Below are 12,825 nucleotides of genomic sequence, written 5' to 3'. Positions count from 1 at the left end.
AAGTGAGCTCGTGTTCGCATTGCACTAAACATGTAATACCAGCACACATTATCGTGCGCTTGTATTACAAAGTTGCATTAGAAAGTGGAGAGCTAATAGCGTTCCGCTTGTAATCTAGGCCAAAGCATGCATACTGCAAAAATGCTTCTCTACAAAATTGAAAAGCATTCTTTCAATACACAAGCTTTAGTAAACATGCATCTAATAAAAACTACCACTCTATTCAGAAATTTTACTTTGCATGTGCACGTGAACCATATCTAAATATGCTTCATGCACCAGCATCTTAAACATTGGCAATAAATTACTTTACATGATACAAGCAACTGCCAGTAAAATCTATCCCTGAAAAGAGTGGTAGGTTTTAGTAAAAGCATTTTTGCTTATTAAACATGTTTTAAAAAAAAAATCTTTCTATTCAAAATTGAAATGCACTTTAACTCTGAAAATGTAGTTTTTTCTCTCTGCCCCAGAGTTGCTGGAGTGTAGAATGTCTTCAATTCTGCGTAATGATTGCTTGCTCAGTGTAAGAACTCATTTAATATCTGTCTCTAAACATAGATAATAATATAGACATAGTCAAAAAGGTTTTAAAGAGGTGTGTCATTTTTCCTTTTTTGCATTTTTATAAGTGTAATGTCTATTAAATAATAGTAGAGCACCAAATTTTTTTCTCATTATAGGCTAATGTTTACGAACACGTGATAAGGGGTATCGTCGGGTTTACCGCTGGTATTATGAGTTGAAAGTAAACGCGATCTCTTAAGTGCAATTGCGATTTACGCTAGAATAATTACTGCATCCTAAAAGCTCTTGTTAACTAAAAAGTGTCAGAAAACACATAAAAATTACATTAAAAAGTACACTTACACTCATAATAACACCACCTAATAAAAATATGCGATTGGCTTTTTGAACTCATTGGGTTAGCATCCAACAAAAACGATTTTCTTTCAACTCATATTAAAGTGAATGTCAATTTTGATGCTAAAGTGCCCGGCTTTTAAAAATTCGATTAAAAACAGGGGCACTTTAATTCATCAAAATTTACATTTCACTCCTGTTGAGAAAAAAAAATTACCTTTTAATCTTCACAGCAGCTCCAGTTTCCTCCACCCGTCGCAAAGCCTCTTCTTGGGTCTAAAATGAGGAATCTGGCTTCCTCCAATCACGGCGTTGAATCAGACACTGATTCCCTGGGGGGGAAGCCGTGATTGGAGGATGACCTATCCATCATTTCTGACTTCAGAAATGGCTTGCAACGACCGGAGGAAGCTGGAGCTGCTGTGAAGTTTAAAAGGTACATTTTTTTTCTCAACAGGAGTGAAATGTAAATTTTGATGAATTAAAGTGCCCCTGTTTTTAATCGAATTTTTAAAAACCGGGCACTTAAAGGGACAGTCAAGTCCAAAATAAACTTTCATGATTCAGATAGGACATGTAATTTTAAACAACTTTCCAATTTACTTTTATCACCAATTTTGCTTTGCTCTCTTGGTATTCTTAGTTGAAAGTTAAACCTAGGAGGTTCATATGTTAATTTATAAGACCTTGAAGACCGCCTCTAATCTAAATGCATTTTGATAGTTTTTCACCACTAGAGGGCATTAGTTCACGTGTTTCATATAGATAACATTGAGCTCATGCTCGTGAATTTACCATGGAGACAGCTCTGATTGGCTAAAATGCAAGTCTGTCAAAAGAACTGAAATAAGGGGGCAGTCTGCTGAGGCTTAGATACAAGGTAATTACAGAGGTAAAACGTGTATAATTATAGCTGTGTTGGTTATGCAAAACTGGGGAATTGGTTATTAAGGGATTATCTATCTTTTAAAACAAAAAAAATTCTGGTGTTGACTGCCCCTTTAAGCATCAAAATTGACATTCACTTTAACAGCGCAATCCGATGAGCGCAAAAGGACGAACTTCTAGTGCAGTTAAAGCTTGAGCAGGAGCGTTAATTAGTGCTCCACTTGTAATCGTGCAGGCTATTACTGGCTGAATTGAAAAACATAGAACTTATAATATGACAAATTTCAGTTTAACATTACTATTTATGTTAATATTTATTAGAAAGCTAATGCCTAGTCTAGTTGGGACTGAATTTTCAATGTGTATCGTTGTATCTAATTATCACTAACATACTCATGTTACACTAAAGTCCTAAAACAACTGTCTTGAATTAATATATCAAAATATCTTTAAACTAGACTGACGTTTAGCCTACTGTATATGTGATTGAAATATAGAAGCGATATCAGGCATATGGAAAGAATTACCAATTATTGCACATCAGCTTAAATGCCACCCCCCATCAGAAACTCACAAAAAAAACATTTATACATTCATAATAAGACATCAGAATTATGTAAATTGATCACAATGCGTAGGGTTTAATTCAAAACACAGATCAGGAGTTCTGCTACTAACCTTTCTAAACAGATTTTTTTTTACTAATGTAATATGACATCTAGTGTGACATCTGACTGTAATTAGCAAAGTTTCAAGTGACTGACATTTCGAATAAATATCAGTGTATTTTTTCTTAAATGTTATTATTTCCAACCAAACTAATTACATTGATTAAGATCTACTTATATTGTCCACAAACAATAGAAATAAACATCAAATAATACATTAATTTTGTACAAAAACAGAGAAACAGATACGATCTTCAGCACTATTGCCACTCAGTGGTTTCATGTACAAAAAAGCAAGAGGAATTTGTTTTAGCTGGTAATCTTTAAAACAGTCTTTTGGCTCAATTTATCATACTGCTGATAGCGCTTGGGAGCCCTTGCGTTGTAGGTTTGCATGACCACTGCTGCCTAACCTCTCCTCTGCCTCAGAGGACTCGTTATTACTGAATGATTGACAAGCCCTGCTTCTGCATAATTGGTTGCATGAGAACAGGGGGTGGGGCTACAATCAACGGTGGCCTTGATCTATAGTGGACCAGTTAAAATATATAAAATAAGAAAAAATAAATAAAATGTTATAAATTCCCTGATCCTTCCAAAAAGTCTGTAATAGAACCTAAACAATCAGACTACTGCATAATAAACTAAATATGTTGAAAAAGGGAAGCAAATGTGTGTCCATTTTTTATGGACAAAATCTAGAAGTAAAGGGATGAAGGACTGTATCCAAATAAGGAAATAATTCAGCAAAATTAACCTTTGAAAAAGTAGTTTGCCTAAAAAACATTAAAGGGACATGAAACCCAAATTTTTTTCTTTCATGATTCAGATAGAGCATACTTTTGTAAACAACTTTCTAATTTACTTCTGTTATCAATTTTGCTTAATTCTCTTTGTATCCTTTTCTTGAAAGAGCAGCAATGCACTACTGGGAACTAGCTGCACACATCAGTAAGCCAATCACATTAGGCATATATGTGCAGCTACCAATCAGCAGCTAGCTCTCAGCTCCTGAGCCTACCTAATTATACTATTCAACAAAGAATACCAAGAAAACAAAGCACATTTTTTAAAATAAGTAAACTAGAAAGTTGTTTAAAATTGTATGCTCTATCTGACTCACAAAAGAAACATTTTGGGTTTCATGTCTCTTAAAATACTGCTTGCTTTCATGTAAAAATTGTTCTTTGTTCCATGATCCCTTGTAGTAAATACTGTAATCTGCACATCAAATATTTAGTTTAGAAAATTTGCTGCATTTCAAAACCCTAGGTTATAAATTTAGCTTTTATGGCTTGTATAGGGAGCATGAGACTAAACATAATTTGTCACAAATTCACGACGTGTTACATTTCCCGTTATCGGGACTGTCCATAATGTACCTTTTTAATACAGTGGAAATAAGTAATAATATTATAATTTTTGTATCTTTAATATACCTACATATTCTGCAAAGGGATGATTGGGATATATACTGTAGTACATTACAATTAGAGTTTATATCTTTCATTATCTCGTTATCTTCATTCTTGCTGAGTCAGTAATGTAAAAACACTGACTGGTAAATATGAATCTGCTGCTCTCATCTTCATCCATTTTATCACAGTCATATCATGCTTTCGTTTTTTTAATTTTTTTTGTTAAGATGATATAAAAAATCTGATTAAAAAGCACTAAAAATAGATCGATATCAACTGCTATTTGCACTTACAAAAAACATTTTGTATTCAGTAGCTCTAAAAATCGCTGTACCAGAAATTACAGTGCACATTATGGGGCATATTTATGATTGTGCGAGCGGACACGATCCGATATAGCGAATCATGTTCGCTGCACATCGATAAATTCCGACAGCATACGCTCTCGACATTTATCATTGCACCAGCAGTTCTTGTGAACTGCTGGTGCAGTGCCGCCCCCTGCAGATTTGCGGCCAATCGGTCGCTAGCAGGGGGTGTCAATCAACCCGATCATATTCGATCAGGTTGATTTCTGGCGATTTCTGTCAGCCGCCTCAGCGCAGGTGGAAAGGTTACTGAGCTTGATAAATATGCCCCTATATGTCTATGTTAGTCAAACATCTGAAATTTCACATGCTTTACGCATCATTTCTCTAGCTAAAAATACCCTAGGAACCATTCTGGTTTGTCATGTAAATTTGTAATGATATTAAATCAAATAAGGCTTGTAACTAGATGCAAATAATATCAAAATAATAATAAAAAAATGACATTTGGCTCTGGAGTGTACACGTGTGGACTTTACGGCAGCAGTGTTTGCATCAAAGCCACATGCACACACCTAAGCCTACCTGAGTTTGTTTTTGTGGAAAGGAGCTAAGACTAAAACAATATATTCAATGAGAAAGAAGTAAATTTGATATTTCAAGAAAATTTGGACTTTAAATGCATTGTCTGAATCATGAGTTAGATTTAATTTCACATAAAAAACATGTTTACACTATTTTAAAAATGGATTATAACTTTTAGCATTCCAACCCTCAGCTCTGTTAGCAACACCCTAAAACACTGTTTCTTAACCGCGGTCCTCAAGTACTCCCCAACAGGCCAGATTTTCATTATAGCTGAACTAGTGCACAGGTGAAATAATCAGCTGATGGGTGAGAGCAGGTTAGTAACCATGGTTACTGATCAGCTGATTACTGTGCACTGGTTCAGCCATAATGAAAACCTGGCTTGTTGGGGGTACTTGAGGAACACGGTTGAGAAACACTGCCCTAAACCTACGCTTGCATCCATTAATGTGACAGTGTATTTTAATACCTTAGTATATATAAAATCAAATTTTATATATATATATATATATATATATATATATATATATATATATATATATATATATACACATTTTACAGATCATGTTTCCTAGAATACAGGAAGAGATATACAGAAACTAAGAAAAGCTACAACTGAAGATTAGTGAGGACAATTTGTTATATAATCTATAATCTGGCCACGTGTTAAGGAATAAAAAACTGTGTAATTGTTCCAGAAGAGCTTGCCAGCTGCTTTTTTGTATCCTCCCTGTTGTCAATAAAACAGATTTCCCTCTGACTGATGTAAACTTAGAGAATAGTTGGCTCAGCTTTTTTCAAGTGTTCTGGATCCAGGTAAAATGATGGAACAGTACAAGGCTCCTGCTGATTACAACAGCTAAAATAATGAAGCATGATCTGAAATATTGTTGTTACGTGCAGATTATGAGTATTTCAGGTGCATTACCCTAACATAACACGTCTTTTATCATCTGTTGTTTTTGTGACCATTTTATTTTTTATATATTTAATAGGAACAATAAGAATAAATATACTCTTTATTTATAATTATGTAGTTAGAAATCCTCTGAGATTGAAAGTGATGATCAACAAATCACTCTTTTTTTTAGAATTATTCTAGGCTCTAATTTTGTTGACACTGTTTGGAAAGAGAGTCACACAATCTGAATCTTTGAATTAAATAAATAAATAGATAAAACACATTGATCAAAACAGCAAGTTGTGGAACAGATATTACATTTTTCATGATTTATATAGAGCATACAGCAACTTTCCATTTTTCTTAGCAAATGTGCTTCATTCTCTTAGAATCATTTGTTGAAGGAGCAGCAATGCACTACTGTTAGCTAGCTTAACACATCAGATGAGCCAATGATATTAGGCATATAAATGCAGCTACCAATCAGCCGCTAGCTCCCAGTAGTGCATTGCTGCTCCTGAGACTACTTAGGTATGCTTTAAAACAAAGGAAATCAAGAGAACAAAGCAAATTAGATAATAGAAGTTGTATCTGAATTATATAAGATTCATTTTACTTTCCCTTTAAAGTAGCTTTTTGTAACACTATAGTAGATTTTTTTTAAAAAGCCCCAAATAGTGCTCCTATTAGCCAAATGATCATCTGGACTAGAGAGAATGGTGATGCTCACAAGTTTTGAAACATTGTATATTAACAGAAACATTTTCAGACGTTACAATGGTTCATACATTGAAACAGCATTGAAACAACAAACTACAACGCATTTTGTGCACTTGTTCTTACTTCAGAGATACCCTCTGCACTGTCTCTATCACAGTAAAACGCATTAGCTGTAATGCAGATCAAATACCTTGCTTTGTCAAACTAATGAAGTCCCCACAAGCAACACTACACATTAAAGCCTACATTTAACTAATAATATATTGACCTCTTAATTTAGCAAGAATAAGAATACTAGATATGTGAAAACAGTATTTAGTATAAATGCTATTGTTACTACTTAGTACTCACAGAGTACTCACATACACAGGCACTGTAATACCTGTGCCTATCCAGGTTTTCAGTGATTTATTATAAAACAATGATTAGCTGCAATTCTTTCCTAAAGTAGGGATCAACATTTTTAATTTATTTAAATATCATTGAGTATTATGAATTAATTTTAAAAGATAGACACTTATATACATACAGTATTTAAATTGGATATTCATTATATTTAACGTGCAACATTTAAATTGGATATACATTATATTTAATGTGCAACATTTAAATAGGATATTCATTATATTTAACATGCAACATTTAAATTGGATATACATTATATTTAACGTGCAACATTTAAATTGGATATACATTATATTTAACGTGCAACATTTAAATTGGATAGACATTATATTTAACGTGCAACATTTAAATGGGATATTCATTATATTTAACATGCAACATTTAAATTGGATATACATTATATTTAACGTGCAACATTTAAATTGGATATACATTATATTTAACGTGCAACATTTAAATTGGATAGACATTATATTTAACGTGCAACATTTAAATTGGATAGACATTATATTTAACGTGCAACATTTAAATTGGATATTCATTATATTTAGAGTGCAACACAGGGGTTTCAGATAAAATTAGTAATAATATACACGTTCCCCTAGAATTCTCTTATATGATATGCAATAACTAAAGTTTTTTTAAACAAGACAACCAGCATTATATATCTTATGGGCTAATTGTCATGTAGTAGTTAATCAGTATTCTCAAGATTTACATTTCTAGTAATCTTTTTTTATGTTGTCAAGATCATAAAATACATTATGCAACATTATGATTGTGTCATCAAGTATGTAAGATTTTACATTTGAGTGGAAGAGCTATTGGTTTCGGTTTACTTTCCGAAGGGAGGTTGTGGCAATAATCTGTATTACTACATGTGAATTTAGTGTATCTGTTCCAAGAGCATTCAAGTGTCACATTCATAAATATCACATTCTTAAACATGTCTTAACTCAGTAACAATTATAAGGACTATTTCATACCTATGTTATCCTAAGGTACAGTAACTACAACTTGGAGTGTGCAGCTTACACTATAGTAATACAGTTGCATATGATAACATAGGAATTTGAGAATATCACAGATGACATATTTGCATATCCAGTGAGACTTGTCAATTTGTATAATGTTTTCAGTACTATTTGGGCAACTTTTTAAATCTCCAATTAGAGTGAAAAAACTGAGATAATGAATATAGGTTTACTTTATATGTGTACAACAAAGACATTATACAGTTACTACATTAATACGTTTTTTTTTTTTAAGGAACTAGATGGCAATTTCAAACACTACTGATTTGTTTATATGATGGATATTATTTAAAATAAGCAGTATATTTATATGAAAGAGTTTAGTTTGAGTTATCTATTCTATAATTATTTTATGACTTTCCTTAAAAAGCTTACTGTTGAATTATGAACCCAGCAAACTGTAAATTTTTTGCCTTCTGAAACCTTTAATTTCTCAGGAAGTGCCCAGGGGCCAGGACCAACCAGCAAAGTTGTGAATGGGGCCATTCCTTGCTGTGTGGGGGTCTGGTGATTAATGGCATGAGTTAGGCATGAGCTCCCAACTACTCACATTCCCACAAAATGTAGGACATTAGAAAATCTGAATTAAACAATATAGTCTACTCACAATGATGTAACTATCACTCGGTGTGACCAAAGTTAAAAAGTAATTTTAACATTAATTACTGCTTTAAAGGGACACTGAACCCAATTTTTTTCTTTTGTGATTCAGATAGAGCATGCAATTTTAAGCACCTTTCTAATTTACTTCTATTATCAAATTTTCTTCATTCTCTTGGTATCTTTATTTGAAAAGCAAGAATGTAAGTTTAGATGCCGGACCATTTTTGGTGAACAGCCTGGGTTGTTCTTAAGAATTGGTGGATAAATTCAATCACCAATAAAAAAAGTGCTGTCCATGGTGCTAAACCAAAATTTGGCTGGCTCCTTAGCTTAGATGCCTTCTTTTTCAAATAAAGATAGCAAGAGAACGAAGAAAATTGATAATAGGAGTAAATTAGAAAGTTGCTTAAAATTGCATGCTCTATCTGAATCACAAAAGAAAAAAATTGGGTTCAGTGTCCCTTTAAGGGATAGTAAACGCACATTTATTTTTTTCCATGATTCAGACAAAGCATGTCATTTTAAGCAACTTTCTAATTTACTCCTAGTATCAATTTTTCTTCGTTCTCTTGCTATCTTCATTTGAAAAAGCAGGAATATAAGCTTAGCAACCGGCCCATTTTTGGTTCAGACCTCTGGATAGCGCTTGCTGATTGATGACTACATTTAGCCACCAATCAGCAAGCACAACCCAGGTGCTGAACCAAAAATGGGCCGGCTCCTTAGCTTAGATTCCTGCTTTTTCACATAAACTTAGTAAGAGAATGAAGAAAAACTGATAATAGCAGTAAATTAGAAAGTTACTTAAAATTGCATGCTCTATCGGAATCATGAAAGAAAAAACTTGGGTTTAGTGTCCCTTTAAATAAAATAGTTTTTTCCTTTTTATTCTTATGTATATGTGCCCCTGTTCACCAATACAGCTGTAGATGTCTGCCATTAGCAGCTAATGCACACATAGATACTTGAAAAGGATATGAAACCTCCAAATTTTCTTTTGTGATTCAGACAGAGCATACAATTTAAAAACAAGTTTCCAATTTACTTCTATTATCAAATTTACTTTGTTCCTATCTTATTCTTTGTTGAAGAGATACCTAGTTAGGTATGGAGCACTATATAGCAGGAAATAGTGCTGCCATCTAGTGCTCTTGTAAATGGATAACATTCTGCTGCTATATAGTGCTCCAGACACGTGCACACTCCTGATTTTACTTCCCTTCTTTTTAACAAAAGATACCAAAAGAACAAAGAAATTTTGTAAATTAGAAAGTTGTTTAAAACGTCACACTTTATCTGAATGATTAAAGAAATGTGTTGTGTTTTATGTCTCTTCAATCATTTTCATATTAAAAATTATAATATGTTGAAATTCTGCTTTTTGATTTGTATATAATATAACATTTTTTTAGTTTAATGTCCTTTTAATAATGGAAACTTTTTTTTAAAACAAATTGGATTAAATATTTAAACAAATCCTATTTTGAGAATGTAAAATATTCTGATTGCATAAGATCTTAAATTAATGTTTCAACTACGTTTTTTATTTGATACATTTTATATCCAATAATATGCATTAAACAATTAAATGTATCTCTTCACAGTTGAATAGCATTTATCAAATTAAGCTAATTGTCAAATATTTCTGAAATTGTCACCCTTTCCTCAGAATTCGATATGTACAAAGTCCAATATCACAGAGGTCTACCTAGGTAGGAATGTAGGAGAGTGCTTGCCCAAGATCTGCATATGTGAACTGTTCATCCAGTGATGTCACTGCCAACATCACTCACTTTTAAAGCACTCAGCACTGCAGTGCTTGTCACTGGAACAGAATTACAAGCACATATATTAGCGCTGCGGAATCTGTTGGTGCTCTACAAATAACTGATAATAATATACGTACAAGCTTCATCCACACGAGAGCTCTGTAAGTATATGGCTGCAGTGTTTACACCCCCTAGAGCAAACTGGTTTTCAAACATGTCCTTAGACCTCCCCAACAGGATTACCTTGGGTGAGAACAGGTTAATAGCCGATTATTTCACCTGTGCTCCAGTTCAGATATCCTCAAAATCTGTCCTGTTAGGGAGGCCTGAGCACAGGTTTTGAAAACCACTGCCCTAGTGTTACGAGCATTAGTTAAACTAATCACATGCAAGCTTATTTGTGGATGCATTCGTTGCAGTGTCGCACTGTAGGTAAAATGCATTATGGGTTCTATCGAGCATGTGTAATACATATTGACTCAATACACAATTGTTTGGGAGCATGTATAAAATAATTTGTATATTTTAATTGCATTTGATTACAGGTAGCCCTCAGTTTACGCCGGGGTTAGGTTCCAGAAGGAATGGTTGTAAATCAAACCCGTTGTAAATTGAAACCCAGTTTATAATGTAAGTCAATGGGAAGTGAGGGAGTTAGGTTCCAGGCCCCTTCTCAAAATTGTCATAAGTAACACCTAATACATTATTTTTAAAGCTTTGAAATGAAGACTTTAAATGCTAAACAGCATTATAAACCAAATTAAATAATCACACAACACAGAATATATAATTAAACTAAGTTAAATGAACAAAAACATTTGCTAAACAGCATGATAAACCTAATAAAATAATCACACAACACAGACTTCACTTGCATTTTTCCGCAAACAGTTCTTTCTATGCATTCCAATCTGGACTGATTTATAGACAGGAAGATCTTGTTCCTTTGAAATCTGCTCGATAGCTCAAGTCTGGTTAAACTGATTAATTTCAGCTTGCTTGGCTTTGCTGCAACACAAGCGGACAGCTCCACCTACTGGCTATTTTAATCAATGCACTCACTTGTGCTATCGTATATGATGAACACAGGGCAATCAGATTTTGGGACCAGTATTGCAATACTTTAATTTCCCTTTAAACAAATAACAGCATAAACATTTTTGCAGAATCTCATATGCATATATTAGACAATGAATCAAAAACAGACACAAAATATGCCACAAGTGAATCTGCTTATTCAAAGTAGTGAATCGTTTAAGTAAAGCAAACAAATATTGCAACAAAAGCACACAGATATTTTAGAACTTGGAATTACTCATTTTAAGTTATTACTTTGCGTATGAATAAAATATATATGTGTTCAGCATTTAAAAGTGTAGCCATTTTTTTGTTGTCAAATTCTATGTTTGTATGAGAAGACATTGCACATTATAGGCCAGATTACAAGTGGCACGCTAAATAACTTTTTCTCTTGCGCACTAACTGCACTCAAACTAAAAATGTGTTGTGGCCGGGTTACAACGTCTATTATAAGTTGAACGTTAGCGTGAGAGCAAAAGTCAGATGCTCACCACCACAACTGCACTTACTTCTTCTCCCCATAGACTTCTATGGGGTGCACTGTAAAAACCCAACACTGCATTAGACCAACTGTGCAGAACCCGAAGTGAGTTATGAATACTTTACATTCCAATGTTCTTCACATAGCAGAAAATGTTCTTTTTATATTTAAATGTATTTATATATATAGATAGATAGATAGATAGATATATACCTGTATATGTGAATATTTTTTGGAAAATATGTTCCTGTATTGATACCTATATATATCTATATGAATATATAAAGATATACTGTAGATATATATAGAGATGTAAATTGTGTTTACATATATATATATATATATATATATATATTGTATATATATATATATATATATATATTTTTTTATTATTTTTTTTTAATAAAAAGGACATTTTTTTTCTATGTGGAATTGTAAAGTATTTATATTCAAAACACATTCATAATGAATAAAAATGATATAGTATGTTTCAAGGTATTTTACTGGGAAGGGTTCAATAGTGTATATATATATATATATATATATATGTCTATATAAGTGTATACATGTGTATTTATGTGTTTATATGTGTAAATATGTATGCTTGCATATACATATTTACACATATAACACATAAATTCACATACCTGTATATACACAAACATATATATAGATATACAAACATATACATTGGAGCCCTTTTTAGTCAAACTCTTTGCCATATACCATATTTTTTTTTACCCTTTTAAAATATTTGTATTAATATTTATATGACATATATTTATTAATATATTTGTGTAATACTTTGAATGTGTTTTGAATGTGTCTTATGCAACCTTTTTTTAACCCTTACAGATTACTTTAGATCGCAAGTCTCGCTAAATATTCTGGCACAGTTTCGGCTCTCAATCGAGCGGAAACTATAACTTTCAACTTCTAATATAAGCACAAATTATCATGATCAAAATATCCATTGAAAGTATAGGCGGTGCTTGAGCAAAGTTGGGCCGGCTATACCTTCTCAGGTTATTATGCTTTACCATGGACTTGTAGTATCAAATTTGCATGCTAATAATAGCATGGTCCAACAATATTGGT

General features: G+C 32.7%; 1 protein-coding gene across 1 annotated transcript in view; it reads right to left on the bottom strand.

The window, feature by feature from the left end:
- Positions 1-12,825, bottom strand: part of AHRR (aryl hydrocarbon receptor repressor) — a 647,930-nt gene that overhangs the window by 500,761 nt on the left and 134,344 nt on the right.

Source organism: Bombina bombina, chromosome 5, assembly GCF_027579735.1.
Source record: "Bombina bombina isolate aBomBom1 chromosome 5, aBomBom1.pri, whole genome shotgun sequence".
NCBI classification, from domain to species: domain Eukaryota; kingdom Metazoa; phylum Chordata; class Amphibia; order Anura; family Bombinatoridae; genus Bombina; species Bombina bombina.
The sequence above is the reverse complement of the archived record's forward strand: the minus strand, read 5'-3'. Positions and strand labels throughout refer to the sequence as shown.